This window comes from Triticum aestivum, chromosome 6B, assembly GCF_018294505.1.
Source record: "Triticum aestivum cultivar Chinese Spring chromosome 6B, IWGSC CS RefSeq v2.1, whole genome shotgun sequence".
Taxonomy (NCBI): Eukaryota; Viridiplantae; Streptophyta; class Magnoliopsida; order Poales; family Poaceae; genus Triticum; species Triticum aestivum.
The window spans coordinates 573932771-573948816 of NC_057810.1; positions in this window are offsets into that span (position 1 = coordinate 573932771).

The window sequence follows — 16046 nt, forward strand, 5'->3', positions numbered from 1 at the left end:
ACCTCCGTGACCACCAGTCTAGTAGTCCTGAATTTGTTAGGAACCCGTTGCCTCTTTGCTTTCGGTTCTACACCGGCTCCGCTCCCCGAGGCAGCATTGGTCTCAACGCCGATCTCGATGCCAGTCTGAACCTCAGCGCCGGTCTTAGTCTGAGCACCGGTCTGCGTGTCGGTCTCAGTCCCCGATGCCACTGGTGGGCCCAGCAACAACATCGGTTGATCATCGGTAAGGCTAAAATATTCGTCTGCCGCCCGGTAGACGTCGTCACAATCACCAGAACCCTGTCCTTCATCGTTGCTAGCCATGTTTCCTATGATTAAATCTAGTCAATTAATTCTAGACCTAATAAAATGAATAATGACATAAAAAAGGACTATTGTTTTGCAGGAATGTTGACTCCTTCCTGGTGCGGCAAATCCCGGGCACTCGATATGTCCTAGTGTGTAGCACAAGTCATGCCGAAATTCACGGAAAATTTCGGCATGACCTTTGCTAAAAAGTGGACAAATCAAGAACCTGAAATTTTCCGGAACAGAAATGAATCAACATTCCGGCAAAACATAGGCCACTCAGCATCATTCCCTGGAAACAACAAAGCCACTTGGGCACAATCGAACAACTTCTATGAAAAGATATAACATGAGCAAACACTATTGAGGAATTTGCATATAACATGGCCACTTCAATGAAAAGATATAATCAACAATAATGGAATATGCAAATGAACATCAATGACATATAGCTACTGTTCTGTTTGACCAAGTTTTTGAAAAGAAAACCAATTCTGTTTTTTGTTTACAGCTAAATGCCATAGCTACTGTTTTTTATTTATAGCTAAATACTTTTTTTTTGTCTAAAGATAAAAGTCTAGGAACTACATTTTCTCTAACCCTTTTGACCTCACCAGAATTTCCACAGCAAGACCTTAGTACCTACACCCAATTTCTTCAAAAATATTCAGGTCCATAGTCCAAATAATTCAAATTTCATTTGAATGAAATTTGGAACAAATTTAGGTCCGTAGTCAAAATATTTTTTTATAGCTAAGTGTTTTTTGTTTATACCCTCTGTTAATTTAAATCTAAATGCTACTATTATTTATATACCCTCTATTAGTTTAAAGCTAAATGGAATTACTGTTTAGGAATTTTCATAAAAATTGCCCTAGCTAATTTCCTAAAAAAATTGCTAATCATTTTTCCTAAATGCTATAAAATGCCTACTGCCCTAAAAAAAATCTAGGGTTCACATGAACACCTAGGGTTCATATGAACATCAACACAATATCAACACATATATATAATTGCCCTAGCAGAGAGAAATAGGAGGGTAGGGACAGGAGAGGCATAGCCTTACGGTCGGCGGCAAGGGTAGGCTCTGGCTCGGGCAGCGGGAGTGAGGTCGAGGGTGGCGGCGGCGAGCTCGAGGGAGGCGCCATTGAGGTCGAGGACGGCCTCGGGCGGCGGCTGTGAGGTCGAGGGGGCGGCCTCGGGCGGCGGCAGTGTGGTTGAAGGCGGCGGGCGGTGGCGGTGTGGTCGGCGGCCTCGGGCGGTGGCGGTGTGGTCGAAGGCGGCAGGGCAACGGCGGCGATGGAGCAGTTGGGGGACAGGGGGGAGTAGAGAGGGGGGGGAAGGACTTAGCAAAATTTTGAGCCAGGGCCGCCGGGATTTGAGTCAAACTAGCAGTAGCGCATTTTGCAGAAACGCGCTATAGCTAAGATAGCTATAGCGTGTTCGAGAGAAACGCGATGTAGCTAACTCTTTCTGTTTTCTTTTTCTTTTTCTTTTGTTTTCTTTATATTTTATTTTTTCCATTTCTCCTTTTTCTATTTCTTTCATTTTCATTTACTTTTCTACTTATTTTTCTATTTATTTTCTTTTACATAGCAGTAGCGCTCTACAGCAGAAACGCGTTGCTACAATGTTTTTAGCAGTAGTGTGCTTCTGGGAGAAGCGCTGCTACTATTCCTAGCCTACCGGCACTAGTGAGGGAATTTTAGTAGTAGCGCTTTTCTGTGAAGACGCGCTACTGCTGAAATAATGGTTGTAGCGTGGTTTTGCAACAAGCGCTACTACTAAGTAGCGCTAGCGCCGAGTTTTGACCAACGCTACTGCTATACCTCTGTGTATAGCGTTTTCCCTAGTAGTGTTCCCTTAACTCCAAAACGCTTAACTCCTCGAAGTGGGGACACATGAAGATACACTCTCTCTGACTTCGTAAATTGTGTCTTTGCGTTTAGAATCCGCATAACTCTTTTACCAGGACTGGGCTACCTTGAGTCTTTCATGAATCAACTTAACCTTCTCTTCAGATTCATTAATCAAATCTGGTCCAAACAACTGATGGTCTCGAACTTCATCCCATAAAAATAGTGTCCTGCACCTCCTTCCGTACAAAGCTTCGAATGGGGCCATCTTCAAACTGGCTTGATAACTATTCTTGTAAGAGAATTCTGCATACGGCAGATTGTCGTCCCAACTAGATCCATAATCTAGCGCACATGCTCTCAACATGTCCTCCAGAATCTGATTTACTCTCTCGGTCTGTCCATCTGTCTATAGATGAAAGGTTGTACTGAACTCTAGCCTGGTACCCAAAGTCTCATGCAACTGATTCTAGAACTCTAAGGTAAACTGGGTTCCTCTATCTGATACAATGGTCCTCGGAACTCCATGCAGACATACGATCCTGGTCATGTATATCTTTGCCAACTTAGCACTGGTGTAAGTGGTCTTCACTTGGATGAAATGAGCTACCTTCGTCAACCGGTCGACTACAACCCATATCGAGTCATAGCCTGCATGAGTCCTGGGCAAACCCGTGATAAAATCAATGCCTAGCATATCCCACTTCCATTCGGCTATCGGCAATGGCTATAGTAATCCTGCTGGCTTCTGATGCTTTGCCTTTACTCTCTGACATACATCACATACTGCTACATACTCCGCAATATCCTTCTTCATTCCGGTCCACCAGAAACAGTCCTTCAAATCCAGATACATCTTGGTATTTCCTAGGTGAATTGAATACGACATATCATGGGCCTCCTGTAAAATCAACTTCCTGATCTCGGGGTCATTAGGCACATATACGCGATCCTCAAACCATAAAGTGTCGTGCTCATCCTCACGAAATCCTTTAGCCTTTCCTTTGCTCATCCTTTCCTTTATCTCGGCAATCTCCTTGTCAGTCTTCTGAGCTTCCCTGGTCTTATCCATCAAGGTATACTGAATTTCCAATGCTGCTACATAGCCTCTTGGAACTATTTCCAAACATAGCTCATGAAGATCCTCTGCTAACTCCTTGGGTAATCCTCCGGTCATAAGTGTGTTGACATCACTCTTGCGACTCAACGCATCGGCTACTACATTAGCCTTTCCGGGATGATAGTGTAGCTTCATATCATAATCTTTGATGAGCTCCAACCATCTCCTCTGCCTGAGGTTCAACTCCTTCTGTGTGAAGATATACTTCAAACTCTTTTGATCCGTATACACCTCACAATGGTTTCCGATGACAAAATGTCTCCATGTCTTCAATGCATGCACTACGGTTGCTAACTCCAAATCGTGTGTAGCATAATTCAACTCATGGGGTTTAAGCTATCGTGAGGCATAAGAAACAACTCTTCCCTCCTGCATAAGCACTGCTCCAAGTCCTCGACGAGAAGCGTCGCTATACACTTGATAATCCTTGCGTTGATCTGGAAGAATCAACACTAGGGCTGTAACCAAACGTTTCTTCAACTTCTGAAAACTGGCCTCACAATCCTCAGTCCATTTGAACCTGGTGTCCTTCTTCAATAACTCTGTCATGGGCTTTGCAATCTTAGAGAAATTCTCAATGAACCTTCTGTAGTATCCTGCGAGTCCAAGAAAACTCCGGATCTCTCCAACTGACGTGGGTGATTCCCATTTAGTCACAGTGACAACCTTGGTGGGGTCTACTGCTATTCCTTCTCCGGATATAACATGTCTGAGGAATCCAACTTCCTTCAACCAAAACTCACACTTGCTGAACTTGGCATATAATTGATGTTCCCTGAGCTTCTCAAGTACCATCGCAAATGCTCCTTATGCTCCTCTTCATTCTTTGAGTAGACCAAAATATCATCAATGAATACCACGACGAACTTATCCAAAAACTCCATAAACACCTTGTTCATCATGTTCATGAAATAGGCAGGTGCGTTAGTCATACCAAATGACATAACGGTATACTCATATAGCCCGTACCTTGTGGTAAAAGCTGTCTTAGGTATACCATGTTCTCGAATCTTTAGCTGGTGGTATCCTGATCACAGATCGATCTTGGAAAATACTTTAGCTCCTTGCAACTGGTCGAATAAATCATTGATCATCGGCAGTGGGTACTTGTTCTTGATCGTGACTTCATTCAACCACGATAATCAACAACCATCCTCAACGATCCATCCTTCTTCTCCACTAGAAGCACTGGTTATCCCCAAGGTGACGAACTTGGGCGAATATAGCCTTTATCCAGTAAATCCTTAATCTGCTTCTTAATTTCCTCCAAATCCTTTGCGGGCATCCGATACGGTCTCTTAGATATTGGCCCTGTGCCTGGCAAAAGCTCAATCAAAAACTCAATGTCTCTATCCGGTGGCATGCCTCGCAACTCCTCTGGAAATACATCAGGGAAATCCTTCACCACTGGTACTTCCTCTTGTACAACTCTAGATAAGGAATTCACTTGAGTTCTCTTCGGCACATGCCAGGATACATACTTAATCCTTCTTCCTTCTGGGGCAGTGAGGAAAATTGACTTACTGGCGCAATGAATGTTCCCCCCATACTTTGATAACCAATCCATGCCTAATATTACATCCAGTCCTTGTGACTCCAATACTATTAGGTCTGAGGGGAACACATAGTTACCAATCCTTAATGGTAACCGATCACACCATAGGCTAGCCATATACTCTGCTCCTGGCGAGGTTACTAACATGGGTGACCTAAGGGCTTGGATTGGCAGGTTATACTTATCCACAAATCCCCTTGATATGTATGAATGCGATGCACCAGTATCAAAAAGAAGGATTGCAGTAAATGACTTAACCAAAAACTTACCTATAACTGCATCGGGTTGCGCTTCAACCTCCTCCACGCTAGCGTGGTTCACTTGTCCCCTGCTGAAAGGGTTGGGCTTCTTCCCAGAGCTTCCATTACCATTTCCATTCTTTGCTTCTGAACACACTGTGGCGTAATGTCCATTCTTCCCGCACTTGAAACAAGTAATGTGACTTAGATCCTTCTTGGCGGGTGTTTCTAGGTTGGAACGGTTCTGGCCGTTGCTTCCTCCATTCCCATTCCCATTCTTGGGGCCACTATGGTTATGCGAACTTCCTCCATTGGAATATGGCCTCCATGGTTATGGTGAATGTGTCCTCCTGAGTTCGGGGTAAAAAGGGGCCTCTGTTGAGCTCCTGAATTGTACATCCCTTGTCCATACTTCCTCTTGCGATTGTCTATCTGCTGCTTCTTCCCTTCAATCATGAGAGCTCTACCTACCAACTCTTGGTAGTTGTTGAAAGTTTCCACCATCAACTACATGCTCAGCTCGTCATTCAGTCCTTCCAGAAACTTCTCCTGCTTAGCGGCATCTGTAGCTACATCATCAGGGGCATAACATGCTAACTTACTAAAATCATCCACATATTGGCCCACTGTGCATCCTCCTTGGCGCAAATTGCGAAATTTGTGCTTCTTCATGGCCATGGCTCCTGCTGAAACATGGGCAGTGTGGAAAGCCTGCTGAAACTGGTCCCATGTAATAGTGTTAATGGGATAAGTGGCTGTAAAATTCTCCCACCATGATGCTGCGGGTCCATCAAGCTGATGCGCGGCAAAATGCACTCTCTCTGCATCTGTGCATCCTGCAGTGGTCACCTCCCTTCCAATCCTGCGGAGCCAATCATCTGCAACAATCAGTTCGGTGCTACTAGAGAACACCGGCAGATTCAGCCTTAGAAAATGGGCTAAGTGATCAACAGGTGGTGGTGGTGGGTTGTTGTTGTTGTTGTTCCCCTGATTCTGATTCCGAACCAGTAGTTGCATCAGGGTATTCTGCCGCTAGATCAACTGAGTGAGCTCCGGCAGGAAAGCAAATCCATTGTCACATCTCGGAGGCATCTGATGGGTTTAGAAAAGATGAGAAAACAGACTAGAATGAGGTCTAAGGGAAAACACTACCCATATGCACATGAGACAAACACAATCATATCACTTCAATCAATTCAAACAAGGGCATACAACCGGTCTAACTATCGTTACAAAAGTGCTCAGACTATACTACATATATGGAGGAATACTACTACTGATATGGTGGTCGACTAGAAGTTTTAATCGGTGGAAGACTCCATGATATCTGCTCTAGCTTCATCAACATAGTCATCATCACTATCATTGAGGTACGAGTCGGTGTCGTCGATGATGATGTAGTCCTCCGAACGAATGTCCTTGGAATCGTCGTCATCTCCTCCTGGTGCGGGGTCTTCCATGAATACTCCTAGCTTCCTCGTCAAATCATCATTCTTCTCCAAGAGTATCATCATTTCCTCCTCATATCCATCACGTGTATACTTGAGTTCTTCCTCCAGATTCGTGATCCTGCTCATTGCCTTCTTCAGGTCTATCATGCCTGCGCACATCTGGTTCTCCTGGCAACGAATGTGCTAGTTTAACTCCTAGATGAAAGTTGCAATGGATCTATCCCTCCTGGTGCTGATCATCTCCCATTGCTCATCTCGGCGCCCACAAATCTGGTAGATAGTATCCTTGAGATCCTTGTGGTAAACTTCTCCAATGCATCCCATAGTGATGTGGTCTGACATGCTCTTTCCTAGACTCCAGGTTGGTGCATCAAACGAAAACTCTATGGGCTCATTGACTGGCATGAACGTCCTTCCTGGAACTTGAACTCCAATCATCCAACGCTCCTCTTCTGGTAAAGTGGCGATGTAGGTCCCGGTAAAGCTTGGTATTCCAATGTTCAGTTACCTAGTAACTTCCTTCAAGTGTCGTCCAAAAGGAGTCTCTTCATCCGGTTGTGTAAACTTGTTCCTTGCATCCGCCATCCTATAGAGCAGAAAAGGAGAGGTGTCAGAAATGAGAAGAGAGTAGTGACCTGTGGTTTTAGCTTAGTGGTTGATGACCCACAAGTGTAGGGGATCTATTGTAGTCCTTTCGATAAGTAAGAGTTTCGAACCCAACGAGGAGCAGAAGGAAATGATAAGCGGTTTTCAGTAAGGTTTTCTCTTCAAGCACTGAAATTGTAGATAATAGATAGTTTTGTGATAAGATAAATTGTAACGAGTAACAAGCAATGAAAGTAAATAAAGTGCAGCAAGGTAGCCCAATCCTTTTTGTAGCAAAGGACAAGCCTGGACAATTTCTTATAATGAGAAAAGCGCTCCCGAGGACACATGGAAATTATCGTCAAGCTAGTTTTCATCACGCTCATATGATTCGCGTTCGGTACTTTGATAATTTGATATGTGGGTGGACCGGTTCTTGGGTATTGCCCTTACTTGGACAAGCATCCCACTTATGATTAACCCCTATTACAAGCATCCGCAACTACACCAAAAGAATTAAGGTAAACCTAACCACAAGATTAAACATATGGATCCAAATCAGCCCCTTACGAAGCAACGCATAAACTAGGGTTTAAGCTTCTGCAACTCTAGCAACCCATCATCTACTTATTACTTCCCAATGCCTTCCTCTAGGCCATAATAATGGTGAAGTGTCATGTAGTCGACGTTCACATAACACCACTAGAGGAAAGACAACATACATCTCATCAAAAATATCAAACGAATACCAAATTCACATGACTACTAATAGCAAGACTTCACCCATGTCCTCAGGAACAAACGAAACTACTCACAAAGCATATTCATGTTCATAATCAGAGGTGTAAAAATATGCATTAAGGATCTGAACATATGATATTCCACCAAGTAAACCAATAAGAATCAACTACAAGGAGTAATCAACACTACTAGCAACCCACAGGTACCAATTTGTGGTTTTGGATACAAGATTGGATACACGAGATGAACTAGGGTTTGAGAGGAGATGGTGCTGGTGAACATGTTGACGGAGATTGACCCTCTCCCGATGGGAGGATCATTGGTGATGACGATGCTGATGATTTCCCCCTCCCGGAGGGAAGTATCCCCGGCAGAACAGCTCTGCCAGAGCTCTAGATTGGTTCCGCCAAGGTTCTGCCTCGTGGCGGCAGAGTTTCGTCCCGTAAGCTTGACCATGATTTTTTCCAGGGTAAAAGCCTTCATATAGCAGAAGATGGACACCGGAGGGCCACCAGGGGGCCCAGGAGACAGGGGCGCGCCCAGTAGGGGTGGGCGTGCCCCCACCCTCCTGGCCAGGGTGTGGGCCCCCTGAGGTGTTTCTTCCGCTCAATAATTCTTATTAATTCCAAAAATAAGTTTCGTGGAGTTTCAGGTCTTTTGGCGCAGTGCAGAATAGTTTTGCAATGTTTGCTCCTTTTCCAACCAGAATTCCAGCTGCCGGCATTCCCCCTCTTCATGGTAAACCTTATAAAATAAGAGAGAATAGCCATAAGTATTGATATATATTGTGTAATAAAAGCCCATAATGCAATAAATATTGATATAAAAGCATGATGCAAAATGGATGTATCAACTTCCCCAAGCTTAGACCTCGCTTGTCCTCAAGCGGAAGCCGAAAATCGAAAAATATGTCCACATGTTTAGAGATAGAGGTGTCGATAAAAATAAAATATGGACACGAGGGCATCATGATCATTCTTATAACAACAACACAAATAGATTTTGTCATATGACTTCTTATGCTCAAGTAACAATCAATTCACAATGTCAAGTATGGTTCAGAAACTTCATTGAAAACTAACAAACTATTATCTCGGTCATTGAAGCAATTGAAATTTATCGTAACATCACAAAGAGTCAAGAATAGAGGTTTTCGGCAAGTCCACATACTCAACTATCATATAGTCTTCTACAATTGCTAACACTCACGCAATACTTGTGGTTATGGAGTTTCAGCCGGACACTGAGAAAGATAGGGGCTTATTGTGTTGCCTCCCAACGTATTCACCTTTAGGTGATGTCAACAATAATATTCCATGCTAACGAACATCCAATTGGATATATATATCATGATCTTTCAAACACGAGGACCTTGCCAAAGGATAAAATGAAAAAGGGAAAGGTGAAGATCACCTTGACTCAAGCATAAAGTAAAAACATAAAGTAAAAGATAGGCCCTTCGTAGAGTGAAGCAGAGGTTGTCATGCGCTTTTAGGGTTGGATACACAAAATCTTAGTACGAAAGAACGTCACTTTATATTGCCACTTGTGTATGGACCTTTATTATGCAGTCCGTTGCTTTTATTGCTTCCATAACAAGATCGTATAAAGCTTATTTTCTCCACACTAATAAGTCATGCATATTTAGAGAGCAATTTTTATTGCCTGCACCGATGACAACTTACTTGAAGGATCTTACTCAATCCATAGGTAGATATGGTGGACTCTCATGGCAAGACTGGGTTTAAGGATGTTTCGAACCACAAGTAGTATCTCTACTTGGTGCTAGGAATTTGGCTAGCATGAGGGGGAAAGGCAAGCTCAACATGTTTGCAAGGTCAATGACAATATACTTTAACTGAGATGTGAGAAAACATAAACCATTACGTTGTCTTCCTTGTCCAATGTCGACTCTTTTAGCATGTCATACTTAATGAGTGCTCATAATCATAAAAGATGCCCAAGATAGTATATTTATATGTGAAACCTCTCTTTCCTTATTACTTCCTATTAATTGCAACGATGACCAAAACTATGCTTATCAACTCTCAACAACTTTTAAGCCTCATACTTTCTATGTGTGAAGTCATCACTATCCATAAGATCAATATCAACTCTTTTATTCTTTTTATTCTTTTTCTCAAGATCATAGCAAGATAGCAAAGCCCTTAACTCAACACTAATCTTTATTATAGATAGCTCACGGACTCGATTACATAAAGAGATCACAAAGCAAAACTCAAAACTACTTGATATCAAAACTTCAATCTACTAGATCAAGATACTACTAAAGGATCAAACTAAATAAAACGGTAAAGATAGGACTGTGATGGTGATACGATACCGGGGCACCTCCCCCAAGCTTTGGCAGTTGCCAAGGGGAGTGCCCATACTAATGTGATTATGTCCTCGGAGGTGGTGAAGTACGAGTCGTTTATGATGTAGGCTTGTCGTCCATCTTCCAAGGCATAGGCTCACCATCATAGAAGGACGATCGAGTCTTCGGGATTCTTAAATCTGCAGCCAAACTCATCCTTTTGAATCTATATTCATACTCACAGTTCTGGTTTTTGCAGGTCATAGATCTGGGCTTGGAGGTGCTCGATTTTCTCTTGAAGCTTGAAGATGGTTTCCCCAATGACTTTGGCATCTATCTTGTGGTTGTTGGTGAACTCCGTGATCATCATATGGTTGGTGTTGAGTCCACGCTCCACCATCCCTTGGCACTTGAAGACTTGCTACTCCATGGCTTCGAGCTTTGTCGCCACGCTTCCGGTACGCCTTGGTCCCTCCACATCGCGGATGTGCAGCACCCCCTCATGCATCTCAATGGTTTGAGGGTGTTGCAACACCTCCGCGAGATAGGGGTTGACAACCCTCTCGAAGAACTTGTCCTTGGGAGCGCTTGGAGATGCCATGATGCTCTAGATTTGTAACAGAAAATAGCTTGAAACGAAGAGGATATTTGGGTGATACGATGGTCAAAACCTTCGAGAGTTTATATAATGAATTTTTACCGACCAAAATACGTAATGTGCAAGAAAACGGAGTCCGGGAGGCACACGAGGTGGCCACAAGACAGGGGGCGTGCCCAGGAAGGGTGGGCGCGCCCTCCACCCTCGTGGAGGCCTCGTGTCCTTCCCAGACTGCTTCTTTCTTCCTAAAATTCTTAAATATTCCAAAGCTGATAAAAATTGCCATTAGAATTGTTTTGGAGTCGGTTTACTTACCATAGCACATACCTATTCCTTTTTGGAGTCTGGAACGTTCTGGAAAGTGTCCCTTATGTATTCCTCCGGGGTTACAGTTTCAATAATATTAGCTTCAACATTGATAGGATTACCTGAGATATAATATTTAATTCTTTGACCGTTCACCACCCTAGGACTTGTGCCTTCGAAGTTGTTGATTTTTATGGCACCAGAACAATAGACCTCCTCGATAACGTAAGGACCTTCCCATTTAGAGAGAAGTTTTCCTGCAAAAAATCTTAAGCGAGAGTTGAATAATAACACATAATCACCTACGTTAAACTCACGCTTTTGTATCCTTTTATCATGCCAGTGTTTGACTTTTTCTTTGAATAGCTTGGCATTCTCATAGGCTTGGGTTCTCCATTCATCAAGTGAGCTAATATCAAACAACCTCTTTTCACCGGCAAGTTTGAAGTCATAGTTGAGCTCTTTGATAGCCCAATATGCCTTATGTTCAAGTTCTGGAGGTAAATGACAAGCTTTTCCATAAACCATCTTATACGGAGACATACCCATAGGATTTTTATATGCAGTTCTATAGGCCCATAATGCATTATCAAGTTTCTTGGACCAATTCTTTCTAGATCTATTAACAGTCTTTTGTAAAATTAATTTGAGCTCTCTATTGCTCAATTCTACTTGACCACTAGACTGCAGGTGATAAGGAGATGCGATTCTATGAGTAACATCGTACTTAGCAAGCATCTTACGGAAAGCACCATGAATAAAATGTGAACCACCATTAGTCATAAGATATCTGGGGACTCCAAACCTTGGAAAAATAACTTCTTTAAGCATTTTAATAGAAGTGTTATGATCAGCACTACTAGTTGGAATAGCTTATACCCACTTAGTAACGTAACCAAGAGCAACTAAAATATGTGTATATCCATTAGAGGCAGGAAAAGGTCCCATATAATCAAAGCCCCGAACATCAAACGGTTCAATAGAAAGAGAATAATTCATAGGCATTTCTTGCTGTCTACTAATGTTACCAATTATTTGACATTCATCACAAGACAAGACAAACTTACGAGCATCTTTGAAGAGAGTAGGCCAATAAAAACCAGATTGCAATACCTCATGTGCAGTTCTGTCTCCAGCGTGGTGTCCTCCATATGATTCAGAGTGACACTTGCGTAGGATCTATTCCTGTTCATGCTCAGGTACACAACGTCTAATAACACCATCTACTCCTTCTTTATAAAGGTGTGGGTCATCCCAGAAGTAATGTCTTAAATCATAAAAGAACTTTTTATTTTGCTGGTATGTGAAACTAGGTGGTATAAATTTAGCAACAATGTAATTAGCATAATCATCATACCAAGGAGCAGTACGAGAAGCATTAATGGCCGCTAATTGTTCATCAGGAAAGCTATCATCAATATGCAGTGGGTCATCAAGAACATTCTCTAACCTAGACAAGTTGTCTACAACGGGGTTCTCAGCTCCCTTTCTATCAATAACATGCAAATCAAATTCTTGCAGCAAGAGAACCCATCTAATGAGTCTAGGCTTAGCATCTTTCTTTTCCATAAGATATTTAATAGCAGCATGATTAGTGTGAATAGTAACTTTGGAATCAACAATATAAGGTCTAAACTTATCACATGCAAACACAACTGCTAAGAATTCTTTTTCAGTAGTAGCATAATTTCTCTGGGCACATCAAGAGTCTTACTAGCATACTGGATAACATTCAATTTCTTATCAACTCTTTGCCCTAGAATAGCACCTACAGCATAATCACTAGCAGCACACATAATTTCAAAAGGTAAATTCCAATCAGGTGGCTGAACAATAGGTGCAGTGATCAAAGCTTTCTTAAGTATTTCAAATGCTTCTACAAAATCATCATCAAAGACAAAAGGAATATCTTTTTGCAATAAATTAGTCAGAGGCCTAGAGATTTTAGAAAAGTCCTTAATGAACCTCCTATAAAAACCGGCATGACCAAGGAAACTTCTTATACCTTTTATGTCCTTGGGACATGGCATCTTTTCAATAGCATCAACTTTAGCTTTATCAACTTCAATACCTCTCTCGGAGATTTTGTGCCCCAAGACAATGCCTTCATTAACCATAAAGTGGCACTTTTCCCAATTCAAGAGGGGACTAGTGTCTTCGCATCTCTGCAAAACTCGATCAAGGTTGCTCAAGCAATCATCAAAAGAGGATCCATAAATGGAGAAATCATCCATGAATACCTCACAAATCTTTTCACAGAAGTTAGGTAATATAGCCATCATGCATCTTTGAAAGGTAGCAGGTGCATTACATAAACCAAAAGGCATATGTCTATAAGCAAAAGCACCGAAAGGGCAAGTAAAAGTACTTTTTGATTGATCTTTCGCTGACACAGGTATTTGAGAGAAACTAGAATAACCATCTAGAAAGCAGAAATGTGTATGTTTGGAAAGTCGTTCTAGCATTTGATCAATAAAAGGTAAAGGGTAATGATCTTTCTTAGTAGCTTTATTTAATTTACGGAAATCAATTACCACCCTATAACCTGTAATAATTCTTTGCGGAATCAATTCATCTTTATCATTAGGAACAACAGTAATACCTCCCTTTTTAGGGACACAATGGACAAGGCTTACCCATTCACTATCAGCAACGGGATAAATTATACCTGCCTCGAGGAGCTTTAATATCTCATTTCTTACCACTTCTTTCATCTTAGGATTTAATCTTCGTTGAGGATCTTTGACTGGTTTGGCATCTTTTTCCACTTTAATTTTGTGTTGGCTTAGAGTCGGACTAATGCCCTTAAGATCTTCGAGAGTATATCCAATAGCAGCATGGTGCTTCTTCAGAGTTTTCAATAATCTTTCTTCTTCCCGCTCTGAAAGGTTAGCACTAATAATAACATGATATATCTTCTTTTCATCAAGATAAGCATATTTAAGATTATCAGGTAATGGTTTAAGCTCAAAAACGGGATCACCCTTGGGTGGAGGGGGATCCCCTAGGATTTCAACAGGTAAGTTGTGTTTCAATATAGGAACCTGCTGAAGGAATACTTCATCTATTTACCTTCTTTCATTTATAAACATATCATTTTCATGGTCTAGCAAATATTGTTCTAACGGATCAGTAGGAGGTACGGTAATAGAAGCAAGACCAATTATTTCATCTTTAGTAGGTAATTCTTTATTACGGGGTTGTCTATGAAATTTAGCAAAATTAAACTCATGAGTCATATCATCCAAGCCAATCGTAACAACATCCTTTTCGCAATCAATCTTAGCTTTAACAGTGTTTAAGAAGGGTCTACCAAATATAATGGGACAAAAGTCATCTTGTGGAGAACTAAGAACAAGAAAATCAGCAGGGTATTTAACCTTCCCACACAAGACTTCAACATCCCTAACAATCCCAACTGGTGAAATAGTATCTCTATTAGCAAGCTTGATAGTAACATCAATACCTTCCAATTCAACGGGTGCAATGTCATGCATAATTTCTTTATATAAATCATAGGGTATTGCACTAGCACTGGCACACATCACATAAGCCATGATAACAATGGTCTCCTATTTTAACAGAAATAACAGGCATGCCTACAACGGGTCTATGTATCTTAGCATCTGGTTTTGCAATATTAGCAGTTTCATCACACAAATAAATAGCACGCCCATCTATATCATCATCCAAGAGATCTTTAACCATAGCAATACTAGGTTCAACTTTGATTTTCTCAGGAGGTGTATAAGTTCTAGTATTACTATTACGAACAACAGTCAAAGTTTTAGCATGATCCTTCATTCTAACAGGAAAAGGTGGTTTCTCAACATAAGTAGTAGGAACAATAGGATCATTATAAGTGATAGTATTTTCTTCAACTTTAATAGGTGCAACTACTTTTACTTCAACGGGAGGATTATATTTAAACCACTTCTCCTTAGGGAGATCAATGTGAGTAGCAAAAGATGCACAGAAAGAAGCTACTATCTCAGAGTCAAGTCCATATTTAGCGCTAAATCCACGAAAGGCATCGGTATCCATAAAAGATTTAACACAATCAAACTTAGGTTTCATACCTGACTCCTTACCATCGTCGGAACCCCAATCTTCAGAGTTGCATTTAATTCTTTCCAATAACTCCCATTTGAATTCAATAGTCTTCAGCATATAAGAGCCAACACAGGAAGTATCGAGCATGGTGCGATCATTGAGAGAAAGCTGAGCATAAATTTTTTTAATAATCATTTCTCTGGAGAGCTCATGATTGGGGCATGAATATAACATTGACTTAAGACTCCCCCAAGCTTGAGCAATGATTTCTCCTTTGCGAGGCCAAAAATTATATATGTAATTACGATCACGATGAACAAGATGCATAGGGTAGAACTTCTGGTGAAATTCCAACTCCAATCGTTTATAATTCCAAGATCCCGTATCATCACATAGCCTATACCATGTCAATGCATCTCCCTTCAAAGATAAAGGGAAGACCTTCCTTTTGACAACATCATCGGGAATACCTGCAAGCTTAAATAATCCACAAACTTCATCCACAAAGATAAGGTGTAAATCGGGATGCAATGTTCCATCTCCTGCAAATGGATTAGCTAGCAGTTTCTCTATCATACCCGAAGGAATTTCAAAGTGAACATTTTCAGTAGGTTCAGTAGGTTGTGGAGCAACTCTTCACTCTATTGGTCGGGGCGAAGATGCCTCGAACAAGCCCCTCAAAGGATTAGTTTCCATAGTAACAAGTAACAAAAAATTTCAACACACTATATAAATGTTTCCTTACCAAGTTCCACTCACCAAAACCGCTACACTCCCTGGCAACGGTGCCAGAAAAGAGTCTTGGTGACCCACAAGTGTAGGGGATCTATCGTAGTCCTTTCGATAAGTAAGAGTGTCGAACCCAACGAGGAGTAGAAGGAAATGATAAGCGGTTTTCAGTAAGGTTTTCTCTGCAAGCACTAAAATTGTAGGTA